The following is a 27,039-nucleotide window of genomic DNA, read 5'->3' on the forward strand; positions in this document are numbered from 1 at the left end:
ACCAGCCTGGGCAACAGAGCAAGATCCCGCCTCTACCAAAAATTTAAAAATCAGCCGGAAGCCAGAGGCTAGGGACATGGCTGAGGATCGCTCCCGCCCCTCGGGGGCCAGAAACCGAGGGTCACTCCCGCTCCCTAGAGGCCGGAGGCCCCGGGCCGCTCCCGCCCACCTCCGCGGACGAGCGCCGCCCCTTCGACCCCATTCCCTGCGGTCTGGACGTTCAGGCCCTCTCGGTCTGGGAGATCCCGGAGAACCACCCACGGGGCTTTAAAAAATGTTGGTGCCAAACACCTCCCCGAAATAGGGCCCGCCCTATCTCGGTCGGGGAGCGCGGGACCTCCGTGTCCACCCAGCGCCACCGTCCGCGGGTCCGCTTTGCGCAGGCGCGGCGTCCCCGCCCCTTAGACCCCGGCCCGGGCGTGTCGTGGTGCGCAGGCGCGATGTTCCCCACTAGCGCCCCCCCCCCCCCCCCTTGACCCGGGCGTGGTGCGCAGGCGCAGTCTGCGCAGGGACTGGCGGGACTGCGCGGAGGCGACTACAGACATGTCAGGGGTACGGGGCCTGTCGCGGTTGCCAAGCGCTCGGCGCTTGGCGCTGGCCAAGGCGGTGAGTCCCTGCCGCGGACTGGGGCAGGGCAGGCGGGGGGCGAGGCGGCGGTAGGAGCGGGACGGTCCCCAGCGGGTCCGAGCGGAGCGGGCGCCGGGTCCCCGCGCCCCCTGCCCGGGGATCGGGAAGGGGCTGGGAGAGCCCTGGGCCGGTGCGAGGGGGAGCCGCGGAGTGTACTCGGGGGCCTGGGGAGCTCGGTCCTTAGCAGGTAGGCCGCGTCCCGGTGAAGGTCGCGACCCCGCGGGCTTGCTGGGCGTCCCCTCCGCCGCTTTGGTCCGGGCCTGGGGTCCGGCGACCTCGCGGGCTGAGGTAGCCCCTCGCCTCAGTGCCTGGCGGGTGGACTCGGGGAGGAGTCGTGTCTGCCCAAGGTCACCGGGGTGGAGTCCTGGCTGGGCCGGGCCTCTGCCGCCCTCTGTGAGGGTTGTCCTGAGGGGCCGCCCGCAGCCCGTGTGTGGGGCTGGCGGGGCGGGTGAAACCGCCCGGGTGGGTGCGAGGAGTGGCCGGGCTCGGCCGGGTGGGTGTCCGGTGGGAAGCGCGGCGCGCCCGAGCTTGGGCTTGCAGTTCCCCTTTCCAGAAAGCGCAAATCTGTGCATGTCCACTTCGGGACCTTGGAAGTTAAGGACCTGTACTTTGGGTCCTGTTTGGTGGCCCTTGTGCCACCAACAATGTGCCGGTGTTTAAAAGCAGCTGTGCCAGTTTTTAAAAATCAGACGGAGAGCTCAGGGCACTGACCGAGCGAGGACTCCAGGACCTGTGCTTGCCTGTGCGCTGAGTACCTCGAGGGCCGGGCTGGGCTTAGTCCAGGATGATGGTCAGGGTTATACTTCCCTGAGCCCTTGCTCTCTCAGTTTGTCTGAATGTGCCCTCTACGATTGCATCTTCAGAATCGGCCTTCTAGGATTTTATTTAATCAAGCGAAATTGGATAGGTTTAGTTGTTTGGTTCTTTTAAATGAACTTACCCACCCACCTCCTTAATTACAAAGTAATTTTAAATTGCAGAGTAAAAATCTCAATAGGAACCAAGGCATTCAGCAATATTGATTTGAATTATGCCTGTGATTGTGCAGTTTTCTCCTTTTTGAAATAGTTATTAAAAATCTCTCTGAATTAAATGTGAGGATTAGTCATACAGCCATCCTGTCAACATCGGAAAGAGTGTAAACCGTTCTAGCGTGTTGCTGTGGTTGGTGCTGACTGAGCAGAGACCCCCGCCGCATCTTGGGCTCTTAGGAGCTGCTAGGAGGGCGGCCACAAGCAGGAGGTGAAGCCCATGGTCAGTGGGACTTTTTAGGGGCAATGGTAGCTTGTGGTTGGAGAGAAGCTAGTTAGAGCCAGTGCCTTTGTCCCCAACCCAGATGGTGCCCAGTGTTCCTTCTGCAGACTAAGGCCCCAGGCACCTCAGACCAGATGGCAAGATAGCAAAATGGAACCAAAATTTAGTCTTGGGTTTTGTAAAAGTCTTTTTATCTTGATGAAGGTAGCTTTTCCTACAGAAAGTCGTGCGTTTTTGGGTTCTTCGTTGGCTGCTTTTGTGACTGTGTAGGTTGTACATGCAGATTAGTTTCTTGCTCATGATTTATAGGTGCATTTTATTCGATGAGGACCCCTTACTTTGCTAGATTTCGGATATGAATGTCTCTGCACTTCTTACTTTTCCCCCTCCACCTCCTGATTCAGTCATCTGAAATTCTGTATTGTTAAGCAAGGTCTAAGTATTCCTTTTAGTTATATGTTCCCCATTTTTTTTCTTAGAGGAAATGTTTGATAGTTTCTCCTAAAAAAATTAATAATTGGCACAAAAGACTAGTTTTGTGTCAAAACTAGTTTTGAGTTTTATCTAAAGACTGACATTGGCTTAAAGTTGGGCTTTCCAGATTCAAAAATCTGCCCCAGATGAGATTTAGATGCAGAGGGTTAGTGTCCTTTTCCCCGGGGGGATGGCGTGATGATTTGTTCAAGATTGTGTTATAGTAGCTGCCCCTTTTAAGCCAGCTGTGTGTGTGTGTGGTGGGGGGTGGGCAGTGTGTATTCCACATCAACATCCCAGAAAGAACGAATAAACATTGAGTGATCTCACTGTTTCTACTTACATTTGGTATAATGTACTGTTTTTATTGGTGCTATTACCTATGTTAATAGGGCACTTTACAAAATTTTCAAGAACGTTTTTATTAAAATTATTTCAAAGACTTCTTTCTTAAAATATGATTTTACCATGTACAAAATTATACTAAGGTAGAAGAATATTCGTTCTTTCTCATTTTCTGAAAAAAGAAAAAAATAAATTAGCTTATGTCAATAAAAACAGACTAGAAATTGGAGAAATGAAGAATAATTTTTTATCCCACATAATAATTTCTGAATTGCAAGTATTTCTAAATACTTGAAGACATCCCTCACATCCCCTCTTCTGATTGCTGAGTGCATAATTTCCTAAAGCTTTTTTTTTTCTTTTGTTTTTTGGAGACATTGTCTCGCTCTGTCGCCCAGGCCGGAGTACAGTGGCACAGTCTCGGCTCACTGCAACCTCTGCCTCCTGGGTTCAAGCGATTCTCCTGCCTCAGCTTCCCAAGTAGCTGGGATTACAGGTGCCCGCCACCACGCCCAGCTAATTTTTAGTAGAGAGGGGGTTTTGCCATGTTGGCCAGACTGGTCTCGAACTCCTGACTTCAGGTGATCTGCCCACCTTGGCCTCCCAAAATGCTGGGATTACAGGCATGAGCCACCGCGCCCAGCCCCTAAAACTATTCTTTATGATATTTCTGAGACTATTCAGTGGTCTTCTAAAATGCCGCCAGCAGAATGGAAAACGCATCCCCTGAATGGCTGGCCAACCTTAGCATATGGGACAGTGTCACCTCTCTCACACAGAGCCACTAAAAACTAAACACTAAAACCAGTTTTCTTGAGTAAAGCTTTCTAAGATGGAAAATTTAAGCAGCGAGATATGTCAAGTTGTAGACGTTGGCCAGGAAAAAGCCAGCAGCAACCAGGCAGGGGAGAGTGTGCATCCGACATCCTCCTGTGTGATGAAGGGATGACACCTCTTCCCTCTGGGCTGTCAGCCTTTACTGTTCCAGGATACAGATCTCCTGATTCAGTGTCCAGTGCCTTTTGAACTGACCGCAAGCCCTCCTGGACGATTGGAGCTGTAATGTGGAAAGGGCTCTGATGGAGCCGGTTAAAATGCTTCATTATCTGCAGAATACCACATACAGTAATACGATCTGGATGTTTTTCCCCTCCTCCACTAAGTAGCATAAGTGAAGACTTCCCAGAGGAAGTGCACCTTTTTCATCTCGTATCTGAGTCAGTGAGTATCCTTTTTGGAAACAAGCTTCATCCTGGTTTTCTAGAGTGCCAAGTCAGGGTGGAAAGGAGGACCTGGGGGCTCAGTCCTTCCTTGCCCCTTGGGCTGCCCTTCAGGGTTAAGTAGAGGGTCCCAGCTGAGCTCTCTGGATGCATAGGAGCACCTGGGTACATAAGAAGGTGAACAGTTTGCAAGGGGAAGTTTGAATTACTATCCCCCACAGCATCTGTTCCTTCAGGACACTAACCCTCTGGATCTGTGTCTTCTGTGTCTCCAGTGGCCAACAGTGTTGCAAACAGGAACCCGAGGTGTTCACTTCACTGTTGAAGGAACGAGAGGGCATCTGCTGAAGTTTCAGATTCCGTAAGTTCATGCTTTTTGTTCCATTATAAATGATTTTTTTGGCTTGGGGGTAAGGATCTATACCAGTTTGTTTTCATATGAGTCATAGACATAAGGGGAAAATTTCTCATAGGTATCCAATGCATGCTGAAATTATTTTCAGTGTAATAATACTTAATTGCAAGTACAAATATAAACATAGATGTTAACATTTTTACTTGTATCTGTTATGTATCTATAAACTAGATTTAAATTTAGGTCAAGTAAAGCAATAAATTAAAATGAACAGTATCTGCTGTGATAGATGATAAAATCCTACCGAAAAGAGGACCGTGGGGCCCTTCCGGTGTGGGTTCCTTGGTATTGAGTGTGCCTGTTCTCTCTCTGTTGGAAAACTGAAACTTGCTGAGAAGTTCTTTTCTCATAAGCTCACAACAGCGACTGAATGCTCCTTGGCACCTTCTCAGGCATAAGCATAGGCACGGCCCTGAAGTAGAGGTGTGGTCCTCAGTCTGATCCCATGGAATAGACCCTCTACCATTCATAGAATCTGATTATCAGTCCCTTCTCCAGGTGCGAATGTGCCTACTTCTCCCCGCACTGTTCAGGGCTCAGCCCCAGGACAGGATGGAGGCCCTGTATGCCCAGCAGTTGCTCCTTTTATCTTTGTCAAGCTCTTTCACTGGCACAAGAGTCTTCATGTTTGGCATAGTGGAACGTGTGATTGACAGGTGAATTTTTCTTTCCCAGATTTCTGCTCAGTATCCAGTAGTGGATCATGAATTTGATGCAGTGATGGTAGGCGCTAGAAGGGCAGGCTTGCGAGCTGCATTTGGCCTTTCCGAGGCAGAGTTTGATACAGCATGTGTTACCAAGCTGTTTCCTACCAGGTCACACACTGTTGCAGCGCAGGTAAGAGAAAGGTGCCCCACTGTGCTCCCACTCCGTGCAGGTCCCGCACAGCCTCGCACTTTCTACCTGGGCAGCCTCCTGCCTCCTCCCCGTGCTCCAGCCACTTGGCCTCTTGCTGTGCCTTATTCAGCTCACCCATTCAGGGGTCTCTCCCTGGAGCCTCTTCCCTGGGGACTTTGAAGGGCGGGAGCCTTGTTGTCACTCTTAATTCAGACTCCAGTCACACTTGGGTTTTCTCTGACCATCTACCCTCCCCACCCACCCCTGCCACCCCAACACCTTAAGAAAAGGAGATCATCTAAAGAGGAGGATTCAGAATTTAGGTTGGGGAAGAAAAGGGCAAGGGTTTCATTTGTCCCTGTGCTGCTGTCTTCTGGGACTCTCTGAGGGGTAAGACGGTGGTGGGCACACATAGCCAAAGGAAGTAGGGGTACAGGGGAGTGCGACTCTGAGTGTGGAGTTTATTACTTGGCAGGAAGCACTTCTAATCTTTAACACATGCCCGTAAATGCCGTTGGGAAGATTTGTTAATAAAATTATGTGGAGAGATTCATGGAGTACCTTTTCTGTGCCAGATACGTTAGGTAATAAGCATATTACAGGTAGCCTTTCACTCACTGCTCCAGTCAGCCCTTCCTGGAGTTCCCTCTGTCTCCACCACACAGATGAGGAGACTGAGGCTAAGGGATGGAATCACTGGGTGAGTCTGGGAGGGGTTGTGATCTGGAATCTGTCAGGCCTGGCTGCTCCTCTGCTGAGGTCAGCCCTCACTGGGAGTCACCATGTGAGTAGTTGGCTTTCTCTGAATCCCCCAGCGGGTGGATTTGGGCCTGGAAGACAAAGCTGGGGCTCCTGTTTGTGGCTTGTAAGGAGTGGTTGGTGTTTCCAGGTTGGAATCAATGCTGCTCTGGGGAACATGGAGGAGGACAACAGGAGGTGGCATTTCTACGACACCGTGAAGGGCTCCGACTGGCTGGGGGACCAGGATGCCATCCACTGCGTGACGGAGCAGGCCCCCACTGCCATGGTCGAAGTGATGGGCGGGAGGCTCTGGGTGCTCTCGTGGTCTGTTTCTAGTACAAGAGTCCTGGAAAAAATGTAAGCAATTGAGGCAGATGTGGCAGCCGAAAGAATGGTGATTAGCAAAGCTCACAAGAGAAGTCTTTGTCCGTCATGAAGTGTGTATTACATGTAATAAGAAAAACTTCTCTTTGATGAAGTGTTATTTTCATAAAATAGGTTAATTTGGGTTTGCAGATTTGTATTAAAGTTGTTTAGTGTAGATTAGCTGTGAATATCTTGACTCCTTTAGGGTAATAAGGCTTTTGTTTGTTTTTATCTTTCACAGGTAGAAAATTATGGCATGCCGTTTAGCAGAACTGAAGTTGGGAAGATTTATCAGCGTGCATTTGGCAGACAGAGCCTCAAGTTTGGAAAGGGCGGGCAGGCCCATCGGTGCTGCTGTGTGGCTGATCGGACCGGCCACTCAATATTGCACACCTCATATGGGAGGGTAAGGCCGCCCTACGTCCACCTGAGACAGGACACGTAGTGCTGGGGCTTGTGGTGACAGCGGGGAATGGGTTAGCGTGCCCAGTGAGTCAGCCAGAGATTGCGTAAAAGGCAACAGAGAACAGCCGTGTGGGGCACATGCAGCGACTGTGGATGTGACAGGAGCAGACGTGTGCCTTGAGAAGCTGCCCCTAAGGCAATGTGTGAGTTGCTGCCTCTATGTTGGAAAGTTGAATTGATAATCTTATATACCAGGTTTTCACTTGGGATATGTGACACTCAGCATGTAAGAACAGAGCAAGCAGGCCAGGCACAGTGGCCCACGTCTGTAATCCCAGCACTTTAGGAGGCCAAGGCAGGAGGATCACTTGATACCAGAAGTTTGAGACCAGTCTGGAGAACATAGCGAGACCCTGTCTCTACAAAAAGTTTAAAAAGTAGCTGAGCATGGTGGTACATGCTTGTAATTCCAGTTACTCAGGAATTCCAGTTACTCAGGAATTATCCTTCCACCTCAGCCTCCCAAATAGCTGGGACTACAGGCATGTGTTACCATGCCCAGCTAATTTTTGAGGGTTTTTTTGTTTTTGGTAGAGACAGGGTGTCACCATTTTAAGCCCAGGCTGGTCTCAAACGCCAGGGCTTAGGCGATCCTCCTGCCTTGGCCCGTCAAGGTGCTGGCATTATAGCCATGAGCCACTGCACCCGGCCTGTTGTATTTTTTATTACTGTTTTTAATCAGTAAAATGTCACTGAGCCCCTGACTTCCCTCTGTAATTTGCTTAGAGCTTCACTTCCCATGCTTTGTCTTCAATATGTGAGAAGTAACCACCGAAAAAAGAGCATGGAAACTTAGAAAATCAAAAGGCAGGTGAGATGCAAGAATCACATTCTTGTTTTGAAAGCAAGATTGCCCTTTTTGTATACTAATAAAAATTGTAGCTTTTGAAATACATTTAGTTTAGGGTTTTTGATCTCCTTTGTTAAAATTCGAGAGCTTGGCACGCCCTGTTTCTCATCGCACTGAGGAGTCACAGAGCCGCTATTTGGGGCACAGACCGCCGGACTGCCCAGGTTTGGGTTTGAGCTCTGTCCTCAGCTGCATGACTGGATGTTACCAAGCGTTAATTTGCTTGTCACTGAGAAAGGGGTCGTACTACCCAGAGTTGTTGTAAGACTTAAATGAGTTTAATATGTGGAAAGCAGCTAGAACTGCCCATAGCAAGTGCAGTGTAAAGATGAACTAAAATAATCATTATTACTGTCCTTGCCACTGTTTGGGTAACTTAGATATGAATTCTCCAAGCTCGTATTCTTAACTAGTCACCACAGTATCATAGTGCAAAAGAATGTTCAAAAATTAAAACAAAATTTGAGGCATCCAGCGTACACCAGGCTGTAATCAGAGTATTGGCCAGAGGTCTGTGGGCCGGCCTTTCTCCTCTCTGGGGACGCCACTCTGCCCCAGCCTCTGCTGCAGCTGTCAGCCTTGTCAGTGCTTTTTGTTATCCAGACTTTCTACTGTATCATAACTGTTCTTTCTGTTCAGTTTTGCATATAATGCCTTCTGCATATCTTTTTAGTCTCTCCCCCAAAAAATATCTTGTAAAAAAAAATAATGCATTTGAAATAGAGACCTAGCAATTGTTAGGTTATAAATGTGTGGTTTTTTGCAGGCACATATGGTGCTGGTTGTCTCATTACGGAAGGATGTTGTGGAGAGGGAGGCATTCTCATTAACAGTCAAGGTGAAAGGTTTATGGAGCGATACGCCCCCATCGCGAAGGACCTGGTGTCTAGAGATGTGGTGTCTCGGTGGATGACTCTGGAGATCCGCGAAGGAAGGTGCGTGTGGTTTACCACCAGCATTGTCTGAGCGGGCACACGGGCCGGGGTTGCTTCTGTGAGTTTCAGCTCCACTCGCCCTCACCTTCGTGTGCAGGCACATGTGCACAGCCACCTCTCTCAGCTGCCGGCAGGCGTCTGTTAGTCTGTGATATTTTCCTAAAGACCTACATTTTGAAAATTTTAGCCAGTTTCTTTCTCAAATCTGTGGAACAGAGTTTCTCTTAGTGTGTGTGAGTATGTGATGGAGTATGGGAGAGAGAGACACACACCCAACCTGAAGTCGGTGTGTGAGCCTTAGGTGTTGTGTCTGATACCCACAGATGTTTTTCGACAGCTTTCAAAGTGTGTGGGTTATTTGCCTTTCAGAAAAACAATTTGCAGCTCTTTCATTGCCTGACCCTATTCTTTAATGTAACGACACTTGCTAAATATCTGCTGGTATGGCCTTTAGAGGTTTTACGTTTTTATATTAAAAAAAAAAAAGAAGTCAGATGGTTTTTTGTAATATGGTGGCCCTCCGTATCTATCTGTTCCACATGTGTGGTTTCAACCAACTATGTACTGAGAATAAAATTGCATCCTTACAAATACGCAGACTTTTTTTTCCTTGTCATTGTTCGCTAAGCAACACAGTGTAGCAGCTATTTACCTAGCATTTACATTGTATTAGGTACTATGAGTCATCCTGGAGTTGCTGTACAACTTAAATGTAAAACTTGAAATGAGGATGTTTGAAATATGGAGGAGGATGTGCGTAGGTTATATGCAAATACTCTCCCATTTTATATTAGGGACTTGAGCATCCACGGATTTTGGTATCCGTGGGGGTCCTGGACCCAACCTGCCACAGATACGCAGGGACGACTATTTGGCATAGAGGCCTAATGCTTTTACCAAGGACAGCCGCTGCAGGCTGTGATCCCTGAGACGAGTGTGAGTTCAGTAAGGGCAGAGTTTTTGTTCTGGTTCTCAGCTGTGTCCCAGCACCTGGGATTGTCCCTGGCACACAGTAGATGCTTAGAAAAGATTTGATGAGAGGGTGGCCGTACACGAGGGGAAATTTTCCTCAGTATCAAAACATGTTGAAACTCACACGCTTCCAAGATGACGTATTCTCAGGTCTGCTGCCATTGCCGTTCTCTGCCTTATGTGATGGTGTTCTGTCTTACCAGAGGCTGTGGCCCTGAGAAAGATCACGTCTACCTGCAGCTGCACCACCTACCTCCAGAGCAGCTGGCCATGCCCTTGCCCGGCATTTCAGAGACAGCCATGATCTTCGCTGGTGTCGACGTCACGAAGGAGCCGATCCCTGTCCTCCCCACTGTGCATTATAACATGGACGGCATTCCCACCAGCTACGAGGGGCAGGTGATGGTGCTGGCTTCTCTCCCATAGCTGGAAAGAAGGCTGGGACAATGGGGCCCATCTCGCAGTTGTCTCTTTAGATCTTAGAGGAAGAGACAGATGTTTCCTTCAAGAAAGTACTGTATTGTTTTCTAAATTGCACTTGAAATTTCTATCACTGGAGGATGGAAGGAGGCTTAATAATTTATTCCTCCTTAGTAAACTGTGATAGATACATCATTTGCAGCTTTTCCCATTTTATAATTACTTTCCTATATGATCTTGTGTTATTTCTAATGATCTTATACATCAAGGGATCTTTATAATTTCTATTTCTAATGATCTTGTACATCGAGGGATCTTTATAATTCATACCTTTGAGTGGTTTGTGGTTCACACAGAGCTTGTCAGTCACTTAGCCTCCTTGTTGGGCGAGGTGGGTGGAAGCTGTTACTTTCCCTGCGTAGATGAAGAGGTGAACAGGGGGTAGAAGAGTCTGGAACATCAGTCTCCCCTGCTGATGTTCCTCCACCTGCCGTGCTCCTGGGTCTGAGCTGGAGCACAGGTGGTGAGGGCCTCGGGAACATGGGACACGGGGGACAGTCGCAGATGCTGACATTGGAGGTCCTCTGACCTGCTTGTAACAGCAGGTGCTCAGGGGCAGAGGGGAAACTGGGGGATACATTCGGAAGTTTCCCTCTGAAGAAGAGTAGCTATGGTCCTTACTTCCTTCTTAGATATGGTCTTTACTTCCCTCTCTTTGTTTCTTGGAGATGGAGACTCGCTCTGTGTCGCTTAGGCTGGAGTGCAATGGCACGATCTCGGCTCACTGCAACCTCCGCCTCCCAGGTTCAAGCGATTCTTCTGCCTCAGCCTCCCAAAGTGCTGGGATTACAAGCATGAGCCACTGCATGCCCGACCTACTTCCCTCTCTTTCTCTGACCTGCAGCACAGACACCCTGTTGAGGGAGGTGGGCTTGTGGAGGAATGGGCATCTTGACATTTCACCTGAAATCTTCCTTTCCACAGGTCCTGAGGCACGGGAATGGCCAGGATCAGATTGTGCCCGGCCTGTACGCCTGTGGGGAGGCCGCCTGTGCCTCGGCACATGGTGTCAACCGCCTCGGGGCAAACTCGCTGTTGGACCTGGTTGTCTGGTCAGGCATGTGCCCTGAGCATCGCAGAGTCGTGCAGGCCTGGTAAGTGTTTTCTTCAGGACCCAGACTATTTGAGAAGGCGCAGGAGGTTAGTCTTTTTTCTTTTTTTTTGAGACAGGGTCAGCCCAGGCTGGAGTGCAGTGGCACAGTCATAGCAGCCTCAACCTCCCGAGCTCAAGCAGTCCTCAACACCTCAACCTTCAGAGTCCCAAGTAGCTGGGACTACAGATGTGCACCACCACACCTGGCTAATTTTAAAAAATTTTTTTTGGTAGAGACAGGGTCTCACAATATTGCCCAGGCTGGTCTTGAACTCCTAGACTCAAACAGTCTTCTGCCTCAGCTTCCCAAAGTATTGGGATTACAGGCATGAGCCACTGCACCCAGCCAGGTTACAAAGCCTTGATTTCTTACTGGAAATTTGCTTAGTGAGCATATAGAGGTAGTCTGGGTTTTTTCCCCTAGAAGTGATTAAACTGAGAAATCCAGAGATTATATGGTGGTAATGTTGAGACTAGATAGAGGCTGGTTGGGGATCTTAACAGTTAAGGTGACATTTTTGGGGTTACATTTTTGTTTTTTTAATTATTTTGCAGTCATTATTTTCTGCTTAGAAAAAGCACTATTAGGAAGCTGTTATTTTTAGGGGAAGTTCATTACGTATTACTTGCCGATAAATCACTTATTTGCAATGAAATATTTAAAATAGTTGGCATGAATGAATATGTAACTTCTTGGTACTTAGAAAAATAATTTAGGCCATTCTAAAAACAAACTATAGCTAACCTCTATTAGAGGAGAAGGGCTGACTTAGAGGGAACAGGATTCCCACCCTCTACGGACAGATTCGATTTCACTTGCTGGTTTTCTTTTCATGATAGCGTCAAATAATGTGCGGGAAAAGAAATACCGTGTGTGGGAGTGTGAGTCTTACGTGCACGCGTGTGTGGGAGTGTGAGTCTTACGTGCACGCGTGTGTGGGAGTGTGAGTCTTACGTGCACGCGTGTGTGGGAGTGTGAGTCTTACGTGCACGCGTGTGTGGGAGTGTGAGTCTTACGTGCACGCGTGTGTGGGAGTGTGAGTCTTACGTGCACGCGTGTGTGGGAGTGTGAGTCTTACGTGCACGCGTGTGTGGGAGTGTGAGTCTTACGTGCACGCGTGTGTGGGAGTGTGAGTCTTACGTGCACGCGTGTGTGGGAGTGTGAGTCTTACGTGCACGCGTGTGTGGGAGTGTGAGTCTTACGTGCACGCGTGTGTGGGAGTGTGAGTCTTACGTGCACGCGTGTGTGGGAGTGTGAGTCTTACGTGCACGCGTGTGTGGGAGTGTGAGTCTTACGTGCATGCGTGTGTGGGAGTGTGAGTCTTATGTGCACCAAGAGCAGGACAGTTAGCATCGCTCCCACCTCCAGAGATCTTCACGGTGGTTATGCAGCCTCGTGTGCTCAGAACAGTGTGAGGTGGATGAGGCACTGGTGGATGTTTGCGTGGCAAGGATGGTGGGACCCCAGGCCCACGTTCTTCCCGTTAGCTTTCTCTGGTGTTAACTGTTTAGCATCATTTCTGCTGTTTTTATAGAACAGGCGCTTTTTGCTTTTTGTATGGACTCAAGTGAAATAAAAACTAGCACTGCCGAACCTTATAAACATGCACCCTTTTATATCTGTAGTTAGAAAGGTACAGGTAGTATTAAAAGGGTAGCTACTTCAGACACTCTGTCTCTGTGGATCTGACGACAGCTCAGGAGGCCAGCACATGCAGAGCTGGCGTCTCATCCCAAGCCGTTGCTGATCATCGGCGAAGGCGGAGTTCAGGTGCATCATTCCTGACGCCACAGGTTGTGCTTGTCTCACTCCATAGCCCTGCACTTTGAGCAGTGAGGTCTGATACCACTTCTATCAGAGCAGTGTAGAAATTTTGAGCTTCTCTTTCTTTGAAAATGCAGAAAAGAACATTTTGTGAGAATACCCTATACTTGACATCTGAGAAACCGCTCACACATGCAGCATCTCACGCAGAATGCTGTGGAGTCGGACTCAGAAGGCTGCACGCCTGTGATCCTGTTGATACGACATTCTGGAAAAGGCACATCTAGGGAAGAAAAGGGATTGCTGGTTGCCAGAGGCTGTTTCCTGATTGTGCTGAGACTTACAGACACAGCTCTGTGTGTGTCAAAATTTGAAAAACCTACATTAAAAATGATGAGTTTATTTTACTGTATCTTTATGCTTTAATTTTTAAAAATGAAAAGGAAAGAAAAAATGCTTGTAGCATCCCTACTTCTCCCCCAACCCCCGCCCCCTCCAGAAAAAAAAATATATATGTATTTTTAGACATAGTCTTCCTCTGTCACCCAGGCTTGAGTGCAGTGGTACGATCAGGTGCACGCCACCACATCTGGCTAATTTTTAAAAATGTATTCTAGGACAGGGTCTCCCTGTGTTGCCCAGGATGGTCTTGAACTCCTGACCTCAAGTGATCCTCCTGTCTCAGCCTCCCAAAGTGGTTACATGCATCTATCCATGTGTTAAAATCGGTAGAACTGAGGCTGGGTGCAGTGGCTCACACCTATAATCCCACCACTTTGGGAGGCCAAGGCAGGCCGATTGCTTGAGCTCAGGAGTTCGAGACCAGCTTGGGCAAGGTGGTGAAACCCCGTCTCTACCAAAAATACAAAAATTAGCTGGGCATGGTGGCTCACACTTGGGTAGTCCCAGCTACTTGGGAGGCTGAGGTGGGAGGATTGCTGGAGCCTAGAAGGCGGAGGTTGCAGTGAGCCGAGGTCACACCACTGCACTCCAGCCTGGGCAACAGAGGGAGGAGACACTGTCTCAAAAAAAAAAAAAAGAAAAAAGAAACTGTAGAACTGTCCATCGAAAGAAAAAAGTCAATTTTAATGAATGATCCGTTTTTAAAGCGTTATAAACAAAAGGAAAAGAGACACCAGCAAGCCTGGAAGTAGTTGAGCAGATCCTCAAGAGACCCACAGCCAGGTCCCGTGGAGAGGCGGTAGGCAGGGCAGGGCCTGTTTGACTCCTGCATTTCATACCTCCTATCTCCTGCATGTGTTACCTATTGAAGAAAAAATATATATAATTTTATAAAAAAAAAAAACTTTAAAACTTTTTTCGAGACATCTTGGAAACACAAGAGTTGCAAATCTTGGCCGTGCGCAGCAGCTCACACATGTGATCCCAGCACTTTGGGAGGCTGAGGCAGGTGGCTCACCTGAGGTCAGGAGTTCGAGACCAGCCTGGCCAACATGGTGAAACCCCATCTCTACTGAAAATACAAAAATTAGCCAGGTATGGTTGCATACTCCTGTAGTCCCATCTACTCCAGAGTCTGAGGCAGGAGGATTGCTTGAACCAGGAGGTGGAGGTTGCAGTGAGCCGAGATGGTGCCACCGCACTCCAGCCTGGGCTACAGAGCAAAATTCCATCTCAAAAAAAAAAAAATTGCAAATCTTGAAGTATAGGTGAGAGCACACAACAGTCCAAATCAGCAGGTGGCTTTCAAGCACACAGCAGCCACCTTCCTCCCCCTAATGCGAAGGACAGTGGGGTGGCCGGCCCCTTGGGACCACCATCTGGAAGGTGTCTTTTTTTCTCCTTAGTGGAGTGACATTTATATACACTTAATGTATATAAATTTGTATACATTTAATTTTTTTTTTGTAAGACAGGGTCTCACTCTGTTGCCCAGGCTGGAGTGCCGTGGCACGATCTCGGCTCACCGCAACCTCCACCTTTCGGGTTGAAGCAGTTCTCATGCCAGATAATTTTTGTGTTTTTAGTAGAAATGAGGTTTTGCCACGTTGGCCAGGCTGCTCTTGAACTCCTGACCTCAAGTGCTTCACCTACCTCAGCCTCCTAAAGTGCTGGGATTACAGGCGTGAGCCACCGCACCCGGCCTACATTTTAATTTTTTAATTTTAGAGATGATTTCTAGTTTATTCACTCTAAGATCACTTAATGGATATCTACTGTGTGCCAGCAGTTTTGCCTTTTATGTCTGTTCTTTAAAATTGGCCCCAACTCAACAGATGACCTCAGATGTAGGGTGGGCTGGCACTGTGTTAGCTCAGGAGACTTACACAGTTTCCAGGCTCCTTGAGCGGCTATGCTTCATTTTTGTGTGTCATACTAAATCCATTTGGTTTTTTAAAACGGTTTTCAAAAGTTAAATTCTAGCTCTTTTTGTTGTTGTTGTTGTTTTAGGAGATAAAGTCCCTCCAATTAAACCAAATGCTGGGGAAGAATCTGTCACGAATCTTGACAAATTGAGATTTGCTGATGGAAGAAGCATAAGAACATCGGAACTGTGACTCAGCATGCAGAAGGTAAGAGCCTGGACTCGCTCTGGAGTGAGCAGGCTAGCTGCATACCTGGCCCTGCACTGGTTTTGTTTTTTTAAAAACAGATCTAGGGGGATGCAGGTGCAGTTTTGTGTGGATGTACTGGGAAGTGGTGGAGTCTGGGCTTTTCATGTACCCGTCACCCAAGTCGTGTGTGTTGTACTCAGCAGATAATTGCTCATCCCCACCCCTCCCGCTTTTTGGATCCCCCAGTCTCTGTTAGTCCACTCCGTGTGTCCATGTGTACTCACCGTTCAGCTCCCACTTCCAAGGGAGAATGTGTGACACTTGACCTTCTGAGTAACTTCACTTAGGATAGTGACCTCCCGTTCCATCCGTCTGGCTGCAGAAGACATGATTGCGTTCTTTTTTTATGGCTGAGTAGTGTTTCATGGTATATATATATGTACCACATTTTCTTTATCCGGTCATCCGTTGATGGGCACTTAGGTTGATTCCATGACTTTGCTATTGTGACCAGTGCTGCTATAAACATACGAGGCTGCACCAGTATCTGGAGGTGAACAGCAGTAGGACATACTCCTCACTGTATCAAGAATATGACAGAGACCAGAAGTGCACTTCTTCTCCACATGGAAGGTCAGCAGGCCAGGGCAGAATTAGTGACTGCTTAGCATCCAGGACAGCATTCTGTGGTTCACTCGTGTGTGCTTGGGCATGACCGCCGTGCCCTGACCGTCGCTGGCTGTCATGGATGAGTCACAGCGTGGAGGAGAGGGAGCCGCAGGACCGCCGGAGAAGCTCTGTCCCCAGCAGGGCAGCTTTCTCTTAGAGGTTTCCTGGAGTTCAACACAACACTGGTGCTTACATCTCAGGCCCAGATATTGATCATGTCATCATGCCTGGCTTCCAGCAGCTCGGAAACGTCTTTAAGCTGGACCTGTTGCTGCCCCTAAATATACTCAGCAGAGAGGGAGAGTGGGCGGCGGGTGGACAGTGATCTGTGCGGCCTGTGCTGCTGGGAGTCGGTCCAGTAGGACCGTCTGTGATGATGGAAATGTTGAGTGTTTGCCATCCAGTATGGCAGCCATTAGCCATGGGGCCGTGGAGAACCTGATATATGGTCAGTCTAAGGAACTGACTTCCTCTAATAACAAGGATTCTTGTCCATGAATGAGATCTCTTGTCTACTATTTGCAAGAATTTCTGCGTATTTTCTAGAAAGAAGTCCACTGCTTTAGTCCTATTCTGAAAGGCATTTGGTGTTAGACACAAGAGAACAGGTACCCTGCTGACATTTTCAGAGGCCCGTGCCCTTCAGTCTTCAGGTGAGGCTGGGCTTGAGGGAGGCTTTGTGGAACGGTGAGAAGAACAGCGTGACTAAGGCACAGAAGGCTGAGTGATGCCCTGCAGTGCTTTTGTAGGGTTGGAAGCCAGCTGGGAAAGAAGGAACCCTTGCATTAGAGAATGGGAACATGCCTTAGGATAGAGAAATGGCAAATCTGAGATAGTTTGAAGTGAGAATACTAGAAGTGTTCCCACCAAACAAGGTGTGTCTTCGTGCCTGCTGTATCCCAGGCTCCGTGAGGTGCCGGAGTCAGCACTGAACAAACAGAGCTTCCTAAGCTTGCAGAAATGCATTTCGTTGGGGGAAGGGATTTTTCTGCTGACTCTGGCTATTAATAGTAACAATCAAAAAAAGAAATGAGGTAAATTGTTAGAAACAGGCCCCCAAATGTGGCCATAAACTGGCCCCAAAACTGGCCATAAACAAAATCTCTGCAGCATGTGACATGCTCGTGATGGCCATGACGCCCACGCTGGAAGGTTATGGGTTTACCGTAATGAGGGCAAGGAACACCTGGCCCACCCAGAGCGGAAAACCTCTTAAGACGTTCTTAAACCACAAACAATAGCATGAGCAATCTGTGCCTTAAGGACATGCTCCTGCTGCAGATAACTAGCCAGACCCATCCCTTTATTTCCTGTAAGGAATACTTTTAGTAAGTCTTATCACTGGCTTGCTGTCAATAAATACGTGGGTAAATCTCTGTTCAAGGCTCTTGGCTCTGAAGGCTGTGAGACCCCTGATTTCCCACTCCACACTCTATATTTCTGTGTGTGTGTCTTTAATTCCTCTAGTGCCACTGGGTTAGGGTTTCCATGACCCAGCTGGTCTTGGCAGTAAATATTGAAAAGGAATAGATACAGTTGCCATTATTTACAGATATAATTTCCAAAAAATTTCCAGAGAGTAAACGGAAAAACTAACAGAAACAAAACAAGAATGTAGTAAGGTATGTGGATAAGAGATTTGTATGTAAAAATCAGTAGCTTTGCAATGTGCCAGCAGTAATCTGCTCAGACATCAGTAAATATCCCATTCACATTTCAAACAAAAAAATTCAAAATGCCTTGAAATAATGTAACCAGAAATACGAAAAGATGATACGAAAACATCGCTGCTAAAGGACATGAAAGAATGTAATACTAGATTCTGAGATGCAATTTTTTTCGTTTGTTCTTCCTGAAAAACCATTAGGTTGATGTGCATTACAGTGTTACGATTATGTATGAGTCTAAGGAAAATCAGATGAAATGTCCAAATTAAACCATGAAGGTGCATTGGTAGAGGAAGAGACAATTAGGGTCAGTGGAGCAAAGCACAGTTAGAGGGAGAAGCAAGGAGGAGGAGGGATCACGGAGGTGGTACCTGTGTGTCCCACAGGAAGCAAAAGCTGATGCCCAGTTCCCAGCATACCTAAGTAAACTTCAGGTCCACTCCTAGCACGTTTCTCGTGATAGTAAAACTATGAAGGAACTCAGTGTACAAGGAGCTTCTACAAAATAGGCAGAAGACAGTAGCCAGATGGGCCAAGGGCCCCAGCCACCCACGCCCCTCCCTCTCCTTGAAGACCTTCGGTTCCAACCCCACCATCAGCAGGGCTCTGCTCAGTTCCTCCTTGTGTGTATCACCACAGGGCTGCTGGCTCGTGTCACGTTGACCACCAGACCCCACGTCAGGAGTCCCGCCAGGGGTGTGGGGAGGCAGCGCTGCCTGGTTGGCCACGGAGCCCTATGGAACGTGGTGCCTCACAGGCAGTCTGCTTGGCGTCCTGGACCCTGGCTGTATCCCGCTGGAAAGGATGTGTGTGGGTCTAAGATGTGTATATAATAGAAACACTTATTCAGAAGCTTTAGTCAAAACTTCATTTTTAAGTTCAGAGTAATAAACTCATAGTCTAAATTTCCTAATTTTTCTGTTTAATTTACATAAATAAAATGAAATGCAAAACAACAGGTCTAAAAGTTAAGCAGTTCTTGGTATGGCTGCTTCTATGCATTAAAAGTTTACAAATAATATTTTGTGCCACAGTCAACGCAAAATCATGCTGCCGTGTTCCGTGTGGGAAGCTTGTTGCAAGAAGGTTGTGGGAAAATCAAGCTCTACGGAGACCTGAAGCATCTGAAGACGTTTGACCGGGGTGAGCAGACAGTGGGCTCTGTGCACACTGTTGGGCCCTGCCTTCTGCAGGGTGGGCTGGTGTCTGTCCCGTCAGTGCTGACTTAGTTCCATGCTTACTGTCTGGATGGGTGCTGGCCCTCAGCTGTAAAGCCACAACCAGTGACTCCATGGACTAGCAGGCCCAGGCTGACAGCTCGGAGGGCCCGTGTGACTGGGTCCCGCCTGCCCCTGATGGAAGTTTTTGTGTCCCCAGGAATGGTCTGGAACACGGACCTGGTGGAGACCCTGGAGCTGCAGAACCTGATGCTGTGTGCGCTGCAGACCGTCAGTGGAGCAGAGGCGTGGAAGGAGTCACGGGGCGCGCACGCCAGGGAAGACTACAAGGTGCGCCTTCTCGCCACGCCCACCTGCACCTGCCTTTTCCTCCCGCCTGGTGGGACTCAGCCCCACCCCTGCATTTTCTCTGCATTTTATGTCATTTCCCCAAAAGTAAATCCAAAAAATGCCTTTTTCCCCCTGGTAACTTTGATCCCTGGGTTCTCGCCATTTTCTGGATCACTGTGACCTGTTCCTTGCTTTGGGTCGGCATCCACTGATGCCAGCAGTGGCATCTCCAAGCCAATGTGCTTTGCTGTTAGAAGGCCAAGGTTAGAAGTGCAGCCAGCATGGCATGACCAGGAAATAAATGCCAGTTTATTAAATAACGAGTAAGCCACCGTTTCAAGCCTGCCCTGTGGAGGAAATGCCAGTTTATTAAATAACGAGTAAGCCACCGTTTCAAGCCTGGCCTGTGGAGGAAATGCCAGTTTATTAAATAACGAGTAAGCCACCGTTTCAAGCCTGCCCTGTGGAGGAAATGCCAGTTTATTAAATAACGAGTAAGTCACCGTTTCAGACCTGCCCTGTGGAGGAAATGCCAGTTTACTAAATAACGAGTAAGCCACTGTTTCAAACCTGTCCTGTGGTTTGGAAAAGGTATTATAGAGCCTGTCCTGTGGTTTGATTACGGAGCCTGCCCTGTGGTCACTTGTTCTTCAGATGAACTGATTTTTGTGCAGAGCACACGTGTTGGATTCTGCCTGGTAAGAGTTTTTCACATATGATAGCAAAAAAACGACGGAAAGGGAAGCTTGGGGTGCAAATGCAAGTTCAGGATAAACCACATCGGCAAAAGGACAAAGGCTCCACAAGGCAGGCACACAGGCTGGTTCAGGACCATGTGTGGGCGGCTGGTGGCAGCCTTTCCAGTCAGCTGAACACGGTGAATGGGAAAATCATTTTTATTGACCATGAAATTTTACTGATTTACCCTCCACTAGAATATGCTGATGGCTGTGATCACTGCTCAGAACTTGCTCGTCTCCTCATACATATTAAGAGTCTTTCCTGCAAAGTATATGAATCCGTTTTTGCCAGAATACAGAATAATAATAAATTTATTATTTTTGTTTTTATTTTTTTGAGATGGAGTCTCATTGTCCCCCAGGCTGGAGTGCAGCGGCGCGATCTCAGCTCACTGCAACCTCTGCCTCCCGGGTTCAAGTGATTCTCCTGCCTCAGCCTCCCAAGCAGCTGGGGTTACAGGCGCATGCCACCATGCCTGGCTAATTTTGTATTTTCAGTGGAGATGGGGTTTCACCATGTTGGCCGGGCTGGTCTCAAACCCCGACCTCAAGTGAACCACCCACCTTGGCCTTCCAAAGTGCTAGGATTACAGGCATGAGCCACTGTGCCTGGCCAGGAGCATAAATTTAGTTGGTGAAAACGAGTTTTAATTAGAATAGAAGCCAGGTGCAGTGGCTCCCACTTGTAATCCCAGCATTTGGGAGGCTGAGGCAGGCAAATCACTTGAGCCCCAGAGTTCTAGACCAGCCTGGGCAACATGGCGAAACCTGTCTCTACAAAAATTAAAAAATTAGCCAGGCGTGGTGGTACACACCTGACGTACCAGCTGCTCAGGAGGCTGAGGCAGGATGAGTGATTGAGCCCGGGAAGTCAAGGCCCTGGCGAGCTGTGATCACACCATTGCGCTCCAGCCCAGGTGACATAGCGAGACCCTGTCTCAAAAGAAAAAAAAGTGTTTTTAATAAAAACAGGCTGAAAGAAAAGATGGAGGTAGTCTCCCAGCGCTTGGAGCAAAAAGACAAAGTATTTGATAAACTCTTAGGTACATAAAGGATGTCTAAGGGAACATGCGGACATGGATTACTCTGGACTCACTGCTGGCTGCACATCGCTGGCCAGCCATGTGGCCTCTGTGGGTTCTGAACGTGTTGATGGTGCCAACCTCCTGGGCTGAAGTGGAAATGGAATGAGTTCTAGGGCATCTGTCTCTTAGATCATTTTAATGTTTGCTGTGTTTTTTCTGTATTGCTCTGTTGGAGTAATGAGAAATGTGATGGTGTTTCTGGCCTCAGGTGCGGATCGATGAGTACGATCACTCCAAGCCCATCCAGGGGCAACAGAAGAAGCCCTTTGAGGAGCACTGGAGGAAGCACACCCTGTCCTATGTGGACGTCAGCACTGGGAAGGTCAGTGTGGAGCTCTTTCTCACCACAGCCCAGCACCCACACGGCCCCGCCCAGGTCTGCGGGCTGGCCTTGCTGATGGTGAACACGGAGGAGCAGGCCAGATTTAAATCAACTCCGGACAGATTTGAGGCACCGCTGAAAAAGGCACTCTGACAGCAGTCGGGCTTCGGGCTGGAAACAGAATCCAGTGCCTGCAGGTGGTTCAGAGGAGCCTTAAGGAAGGGTTGCTCCGTGGTGTGGGCCAGATGGAAGTCACTGGGCAGGAGCAAGTGTCCAAGGCCTGGTGGCAGGGGAGGAGATGATGATTGTGGACCTAGCGAGAAAGTCAGCATCTGTTGGGTGGGGACAGAGCCACTACCAGAAACCAGTCCCAAGCCAAGGGAGCCCAGAAGAGACCCCTCCCCTCTCCTCCCATGGGCTGGGCCAACTGGAAGCATCTGCAAGGGAGCTGAGGGGATGTGGTGCAGCCCTTAGCATCCCCTGGGCACTGAGCAAGCAGAGAAGGGCAGAAATGGAGGCAGGGTTGGGGTAAGCAGCGTCCTGGGAACAGCCAGCCAAGGGTGTGGTAGGGGGGTTGCAGCTTGTTCCACACAAGCACAGCGTCTTGGGAACAGCCAGCCGAGGGTGTGGTAGGGGGTTGCAGCCTTGTTCCACACAAGCACAGCGTCCTGGGAACAGCCAGCCGAGGGTGTGGTAGAGGGGTTGCAGCCTTGTTCCACATAAGCACAGCGTCCTGGGAACAGCCAGCCGAGGGTGTGGTAGGGGGGTTGCAGCTTGTTCCACACAAGCACAGTTCACCCGTGTGGCATTTCTGCTGGGCATTGAGATTCAGAAATCATGAAGATAGAAAGCTTTTACCCTTAAGCTTTTCATAACTTGTAAGGGAGAGTCGTATAATCACTTAGCTGTGTCTGTGGAAGTTACCTTTGGACTCTCACTATCATCTAGTGTGTCTGTGATTCAGGCAGTGGGTCATTTTCAGGATTTATCATGAAGGCCATTTCCTGATAGTATAGAGAGGTCACACTTCACTCGCTTAGCACAAGTCTATTTTTAATGTTTCCGGGTTCAGGTTTTTTGTTTTGTTTTTGTTGTTCTGAGATAGAGTCTCACCTCTTTTGCCCAGGCTGAAATGTGGTGGCTCGATCTCGTCTCACTGCACCCTCAACCTCCCCCCGGCTCAGGTGATCCTCCCACCTCAGCCTCCCGGGCACATGCCACCATGCCTGGCTAATTTTTGTATGTTTTGTAGAGACGGGGTTTTGCCACATTGCCCAGGCTAGTCTTGAGCTCCTGAGCTCAAGTGATCCACCTGTCTTGGCCTCCCCAACAGGCATGAACCAACACGCCCAGCCAGTTTCAGTGATTTTTCAAGAAATACATACTCATTTTAGAAAGTACAAAGAGATTGAAATAAGAGCTCACTAACCAGAGATGACCCATTATGGTTTAAATTTCTTTCTATATGTGCCTACCTTTTCCTGTGTGTGCATATTTAATACATGGCTTGAGTATTCCTTCTCTGAAATCCTTGGGACCAGAAGTGTTTTGGATTTCAGGCTTGTTCAGACTTTGGAATATTTGCATTACACTTACTGTCTGAGCATCCCTAATCGGAAGATCTGACTCCATAGCACATTTCTTTTGAATGTCATGCTGGTGCTCTAGAAAGTTTCAGATTTGGGAGAATTTCAGATGTTTGGATTAGGGATGTTCTACCTATATAAATATTTACTTTGAAGTAGAAAAACTGGAAGTAGATAGTTTAAACATGAAGTGTCTTGGTATAGACAAGGGTTCTCCCACTTTTCATGATGGGAGCATTTTTGTAAAGCACTGAGAATCTGGTACAGTGTCATTTTCATTGCTCTGTTCCACTCTACAGATCTGCCGTCACTTACAGTCCCCCTGTTGCGCATGTAGATCATTTTTGAATTTGTTATTGGAAAATACTGCAGCAAATACCTTAAAGTTCACATGCCGTAAATCTACTTTTATAGTTAAAATTTTTTAAAAGGAACACAAGAGATGGCTTTTTGTACATTTTTGTGCTTAACTTACCACTGACTTCTTTTCAAGGTCACTCTGGAATATAGACCCATAATCGACAAAACTTTGAACGAGGCTGACTGTGCCACCGTCCCCCCAGCCATTCGCTCCTACTGATGAGACAAGATGCGGTGATGACAGAATCAGCTTTTGTAATTACGTATAATAGCTCATACATGTGTCCATGTCATAACTGTCTTTATACGCTTCTGCACTCTGGGGAAGAAGGAGTACATTGAAGGGGGATTGGCACCCAGTGGCCGGGGAGCGTGACACTTACCTTTGTCCCTTGCTTCATTCTTGTGACAAGATAAAACTGGGCACAGCTCTTAAATAAAATATAAATGAACAAACTTTCTTTTATTTCCAAATCCATGTCAAATATTTTACTGTTATGACGTGTCATATTTGTTGACCTAAAAATCAAATGTAATTATCTTTGTATTCTGTTACATCAAAATCCAGATATTTTGTTGCAGTTTCTTTTTTTTTTTTTGAGACCAGGTTGGTGCAGTGGTGCAGTCTCAGCTCACTGCAGCCTCAAACTCCTGGGCAGCTCAGGTGATCTTCCCAACTCAGCCTTCTGAGTAGCTGGGGCTACAGGTGTGCACCACCATGCCCAGCTCATTTATTTTGTAATTGTAGGGACAGGGTCTCACTGTGTTGCCTAGGCTGATCTCAAACTGCTGGGCTCAAGTGATCGTTCCTCCTTGGCCTCCTGAAGTGCTGGAATTATAGGTGTGAACCACCATGTCTGGCCTTATTGTAGTTTATTTCTAAGTTCAAATTAATGTTTGTGCTTTTCCTCCTTTTTTCTTAGCAGATGGTTTGCTAGGTGTGTCCTCGATTCTTTAAATCAGGGGTCCCCAATCCCCAGGCCACAGATTGTTACCAGTCCATGGCCTGTTAGGAACCAGGCCACACAGTAGGAGGTGAGCAGCCGGCCAGTGAGCATTACTGTGTGAGCTCCGCCCCCTGCCAGAGCATTACTGTGTGAGCTCCGCCCCCTGCCAGATCATTACTGTGTGAGCTCCGCCCCCTGCCAGAGGATTACTGTGTGAGCTCCGCCCACTGCCAGAGCATTACTGTGTGAGCTCTGCCCCCTGCCAGATCATTACTGTGTGAGCTCCGCCCCCTGCCAGAGGATTACTGTGTGAGCTCCGCCCACTGCCAGAGCATTACTGTGAGCTCCGCCCCCTGCCAGAGCATTACTGTGTGAGCTCCGCCCCCTGCCAGAGCATTACTGTGTGAGCTCCGCCCCCTGCCAGAGCATTACTGTGTGAGCTCCGCCCCCTGCCAGAGCATTACTGTGTGAGCTCCGCCCCCTGCCAGAGCATTACTGTGTGAGCGCCGCCCCCTGCCAGAGCATTACTGTGTGAGCGCCGCCCCCTGCCAGAGCATTACTGTGTGAGCGCCGCCCCCTGCCAGAGCATTACTGTGTGAGCGCCGCCCCCTGCCAGAGCATTACTGTGTGAGCGCCGCCCCCTGCCAGAGCATTACTGTGTGAGCGCCGCCCCCTGCCAGAGCATTACTGTGTGAGCTCCGCCCCCTGCCAGGGCATTACTGTGTGAGCTCCGCCCCCTGCCAGGGCATTACTGTGTGAGCTCCGCCCCCTGCCAGGGCATTACTGTGTGAGCTCCGCCCCCTGCCAGGGCATTACTGTGTGAGCTCCGCCCCCTGCCAGGGCATTACTGTGTGAGCTCCGCCCCCTGCCAGAGCATTACTGTGTGAGCTCCGCCCCCTGCCATATCATTACTGTGTGAGCTCCGCCCCCTGCCAGATCATTACTGTGTGAGCTCCGCCCCCTGTCGTCATTACTGTGTGAGCTCCGCCCCTGTCATATCATTACTGTGTGAGCTCCGCCCCCTGCCAGAGCATTACTGTGTGAGCTCCACCCCCTGTCATCATTACTGTGTGAGCTCCACCCCCTGCCAGAGCATCACTGTGTGAGCTCCACCCCCTGCCAGGGCATTACTGTGTGAGCTCCACCCCCTGCCAGAGCATTACTGTGTGAGCTCCGCCCCCTGTCATATCATTACTGTGTGAGCTCCACCCCTGCCAGATCATTACTGTGTGAGCTCTGCCCCCGTCGTCATTACTGTGTGAGCTCCGCCCCTGTCATGTCATTACTGTGTGAGCTCTGCCCCCTGTCTTATCATTACTGTGTGAGCTCCGCCCCCTGTCATCATTACTGTGAGCTCCGCCCCCTGTCAGAGCATTACTGAGCTCTGCCCCGTCCTCATTTCTGTGTGAGCTCTGCCCCCTGTCATATCATTGCTGTGTGAGCTCCGCCTCCTGTCAGATCAGTGGTGGCATTAGATTCTCATAGGAGTGGAACCCTGTTGTGAACTGCGCATGCGAAGGATCTAGGTTATGCCCCGCTTATGAGAATCTAATACTGATGATCTGAGATGGAACCGTTTCATCTCCAAACGATCCCCACACTTGTCAGTGGAAAAAGTGTCTTCCGTGAAACCAGTCCCTGGTGCCAAAAAGGTTAGGGACTGCCAGTTTAAATAACCAAATGCTAAAAGAACTGGCATAGAGGTAAATGGGCTGCTGCTTTATTTTTAGGCTGTTCTTTTTAGAGAACAATGACAGTTATTTCCAAGTTTGTCATTAGAAAATAATATTAGGTTGGAGCAAAAGTAATTGCAGTTTTTGCCATTGCTTTCAATGGTAAAAGGCACAATTACTTTTGCAGCAACTTAATATTATAAATTTGTTCCTTAAAGTGTATTTTTGATAAGAAAGCCCTTTTGTTTTTCCTTCTGTTAATTTTTTGTTTTTTTCTTGGTAGAGACAGAGTCTTGCCATGCTGCCCAGGCTGGAGTGCAGTGATGTGATCTCGGCTCACTGCAGCCTCCACCTCCCGGGCTCCAGCAGTCCTCCCACCTCAACCTCCCTAAGAGCTGAGACTACAGGTGTGAGCCACCATGCCTGGCTAATTTTTAGAGACAGGGTTTCACCATCTTGCCCAGGCTGGTCCCAAACTCTTGGGCTCAAGCAGTCCTCCTGCCTCAGCCTGCCAGAGTATTGGGATTATAGGTGTGAGCCACTGCCAGAAAAACGTTTCCTAAGACAAGGCAGGTCTTACATTATATTTAAATTTTTTTTAATGATGTCTTTTTTGGCAGTGCACAGCCAGAGAACAACACATCACACACAAGAAACAGTTGTGCTCATGTGATGGGGGCCTCAGCACTAGGAAGGAGTGGACTGTTGGCGCACGCAGCAGCTTGAATAAATCTGAAAGTCACTACGCTGCGTAAGAGAAGCCAAATAAAGCGCATGCTGTGTACAGAGGGTGTCGAGAATGTGTCCTACGTGACGGAAAGCAGATCCGTGGTTCCCTGCAGACTGGCAGGAGCAGATTCCAAAGGCACAGGAAGAAGCTTGCAGGTAGAATGTGTTCATTACCTTCTGCACATTACACCACAGAAAAGCTGGGAATAAAAATGCTAACCAAAAAAAAAGGTGAAAGTAGATAAAATTTCTCAACTGTGTGATGGGTAAACGTGCAGGTTGGCTGTCATGCTTTGGTTATGAAGCTGTGGGGTACAAGGACTCTCATACGTCACTGCGGAATGCAGAACGTTGCAGCCTCATGGAAGAGGATTTGGCAGCATCTAACAAAACTACAT

At 48.5% G+C, this 27,039-nt stretch overlaps 1 pseudogene; it reads left to right on the forward strand.

The window, feature by feature from the left end:
• Nucleotides 1-491: 491 nt before the first annotated feature.
• Nucleotides 492-26,797, forward strand: LOC471046 (succinate dehydrogenase [ubiquinone] flavoprotein subunit, mitochondrial-like; annotated as a pseudogene).
• The last annotated feature ends 242 nt before the right edge of the window (nucleotides 26,798-27,039 follow it).

The sequence above is a fragment of the Pan troglodytes genome, chromosome 2, assembly GCF_028858775.2.
Source record: "Pan troglodytes isolate AG18354 chromosome 2, NHGRI_mPanTro3-v2.0_pri, whole genome shotgun sequence".
NCBI lineage: Eukaryota > Metazoa > Chordata > Mammalia > Primates > Hominidae > Pan > Pan troglodytes.